Source organism: Pteropus vampyrus, unplaced genomic scaffold, assembly GCF_000151845.1.
Source record: "Pteropus vampyrus isolate Shadow unplaced genomic scaffold, Pvam_2.0 Scaffold479, whole genome shotgun sequence".
In the NCBI taxonomy this organism is placed as follows: domain Eukaryota; kingdom Metazoa; phylum Chordata; class Mammalia; order Chiroptera; family Pteropodidae; genus Pteropus; species Pteropus vampyrus.
This window is the reverse complement of record NW_011889260.1, coordinates 457,001-459,864: the sequence shown is the minus strand read 5'-3', so window position 1 is coordinate 459,864 and position 2,864 is coordinate 457,001. Positions and strand designations below refer to the sequence as shown.

At 36.1% G+C, this 2,864-nt stretch overlaps 1 protein-coding gene and 1 pseudogene across 1 annotated transcript in view; both read left to right on the top strand.

Moving 5' to 3' along the window:
* PIP5K1B (phosphatidylinositol-4-phosphate 5-kinase type 1 beta) overlaps positions 1 to 2,864 on the top strand; it is a 289,811-nt gene that overhangs the window by 128,457 nt on the left and 158,490 nt on the right. The gene's annotated exons all lie outside the window — the stretch shown is intronic.
* On the top strand, positions 1,930 to 2,048 carry LOC111732664 (annotated as a pseudogene).

The following is a 2,864-nucleotide window of genomic DNA, read 5'->3' as shown; positions in this document are numbered from 1 at the left end:
TAGCAATTATATCATTTGTAAATTATAATATTTATTCTAACCAATATTTTATATTTGGTTTTCTTGTCTTATTTTATTACCTTGATCTTCTAAAGCAGGTATCAAAGAATCTTAGTGATAAAGGGTAGTCTTGTGTTGTTCATGGTTTTAAAGGACAAACGGCTTTTGTACTGTTTCCCAGACAACATTTTTGAGCACACATAGGTTATTAATGGATACATAAGTAAAAATCCCTTGGTTAAGTACATTAGAGAAATATCTCTCTAGTGCTTCCAATAGTATGATGTTGATACCGAGTTCAAGAATTGTTTTTCACATTCAGAAAGTTTCTTTCTGACTCCAGTTTTACTGAAAGTTTTTTAAAATCTTAGTTAGGTATCGACTTTTTTGTATTATTGATTTATGCAAACTATAGAAAGTGAAAACACAGCTTTTGAGATACTCAAAGTACTTGAAAATAATAAAACAATGTTTCTCAAAAAATATTTAGTTTAGATTTGGTATCAGTCCAGATGGACACGGTAATTGTTTTATTTCTTTATAGTCTGGAACAATTTTTTAGATTATCTTCTTATGGGCCTGCTGATCTTTCCCCGTAGCAGAATAATCTGTGTGGAAGTTATCCTAAGAGTTAATGCTTTTCACAAGCTATCCTGGATTAAGCAAGTTGTTAAAATAATTCCTCCTGAGAAATGTCATTTGGGCAGGAAAAAAAAGGCAGTTTTTGGTTTTTAGCTTTTTTTGGCCTGAAATTTTTTGTTTATTCATCTCAATTTTACTTTCGAATGTAAGTTTATATTATATTTGGGCTTCTGCTTCTTCATTTGTAAAATTTAGGTTGTGGGTGACAATTAAATGCTCCTTAAAGTTTCTTGGGCTTTTTATGTTTGTTTTGTGTTTTGTTTATGTGGTTTTTTATTCTATGATCATCCCTGCAGCAATCGCTTTGTTACAGGCATGCAGGATGCTATGGAAAAGGGAAAGAGAAGAAGGTGAAAGGTGGAGAAAAGGTTACACTTTATTTCTCATATGTTTTAAGAGAGTCTGAGTTCATTTTCCTTTGGTGCAGAGGCAATAATATCTTGCATATTTCCCCACTCTTCCTTAAATGCCCTGTGGATTAGAAATTCAAATGATTTTATAGATTTAAAAAGATTAATCCTTGATGGGAAAAAGTAGAAATTTCCTCTCTTTTCTGTGGTCCAGGGAAAATGGGTACACTAGGAAATTATCAAAAGTCTGTCAAGAAAGTTTCAGTCTTGTAGAAAAATAAACTTAAATGTGTATAAAGCATGGTACTGTATTCCTACCATACTTGCTCTTCAAGTCTAGGTGAGTTTTGCGTTAACTGGCGTCTAAGTTGTAGAAGTGGTATTGTAGAAAGAAGAGGAGAAAAGCCAGACTAATGTACTCTTGTTGGGCTAACCTTGGTCATCTGTATACAGTTCAAGGACATCCTGCAGAGACTGTCTCCCATCCAGATGCCCAGATGTGCACTCTTCCATGTCAGTCCCATCACCCATCTGCTCATTCAACAACTGGCCATCTAGGGTCTATTTCATGCCATATACTAAGACCACAGAGATACAAACCAAGCACTTTCATTTTAGCCCAGTGCAAATTAGCAGTGAGAAGGACCTTAGAAATAATTATTTGTAAATATTCATTTTAAAGAAAGATATTCAGCTAACAGTTAGTCCCCTTGGTCTGACTGAAGTGTGTTTAAATTTATTGTGTGCTGGCGGGCAAGTGTGACTTTGGCCTGAACATAAAAATAACTTATTCCAAACCTCAGACAGGTCCCAGTGTAACATCTTGCTTATAAATAGATCCATCCTTTGGGGATTAATAAGGCAGAGTAAAAAGGTTAGGGTGCCCTATATATAGACAGAACCTAAAACTATTGAGAGTGTTTTAAAATTTAATACAGCCTATGGCCATGCTACCCTGAACAAGCCCGATCCCATCTGATCTTAGAAGCTAAGCAGGGTCGGGCCTGGTTACTACTTAAATGGGAGACTACCTAGGAAGACCAGGTGCTGTAGGCGTAAAAAAAAAAAAAGAGAGAGAGAGATTGTAAGCTGACAAGGTCTTTGCAATCTATGAGGTCAACCAAAGGGTTGTCTCGCCTAAAAAGAAAAAGAAAAGAAAATTTAATATTGTATGTATTAGTTTCCTTTTGCTGCTGTAACAAATTACTGTCATCTTAGTGGCTTAAAACAACACAAATTTATTATCTTATAGTTTTGTAAAAAAGGTTTCCAACACGCACCATACTAAGCTACAATCAAGGTGTTGACATGGCTTCATTCCTTTCTGGAAGCTCTAGAGGAGAATACATTTCCTTACCTATTCCAGCTTCTAGGAGCCACTTACATTCCTTGGTTCATGGCCCCTTCCTTTGTCTTCAAAGCCAGCAATAGCAAATCGAGTCCTTTTCACATTGTATCTCACTCACCCTCTCCTTTGCCTCTTCTTTTTTCACTTTTAAGGACCCATGTTATTACTCTGGGCCCATCTGGTAATCCAGGACAGTCTCCCTGCCTCAAGTTCAGCTGATTAGCAATCTTAATTGCATCAGCAACCTTATAAGGTAATATTTTGCTTTCTAAGATAACATATTCGTAGGATTCACAGGTTCTAGAGATTCTGATATGGAAACGTCTAGGGGCCATTGTTCTCTTTACCACAACATAATTTAACAGCGTTCCTTCTGTGCACCTAGAGCAATTCGTCATCCCTTTATCATATACTGTCAGTCTGTCTGGGACTCCGAATAGAAATTGATTAAGGTCCTGAAGTATGGAGACTGTCTCATGTCTGTATTTTCTTATCTTCCTCTCTTTTTCTTTCCTCTTTTGTTT